The following is a 203-nucleotide window of genomic DNA, read 5'->3' on the forward strand; positions in this document are numbered from 1 at the left end:
CACTTATATTAGGGTTTTTAATCTCCTTCTTATAAAGTGATTTAACCCTAATTCGGTTTAATTTCGGAAAATCTGAAGCCCGGAATGGACGGTCCAGAAACGCACGCAGACCGTCCGTTCCAATAAGTAGAACGGACGTTCTGCATTAGTGGACCGGCCGTTCCAGTCTTATGGAACGGGCAATCCGTTCTGGACCGTCGGGG

The sequence above is a fragment of the Tarenaya hassleriana genome, unplaced genomic scaffold (genome assembly GCF_000463585.1).
Source record: "Tarenaya hassleriana unplaced genomic scaffold, ASM46358v1 Cleome48, whole genome shotgun sequence".
Taxonomy (NCBI): Eukaryota; Viridiplantae; Streptophyta; class Magnoliopsida; order Brassicales; family Cleomaceae; genus Tarenaya; species Tarenaya hassleriana.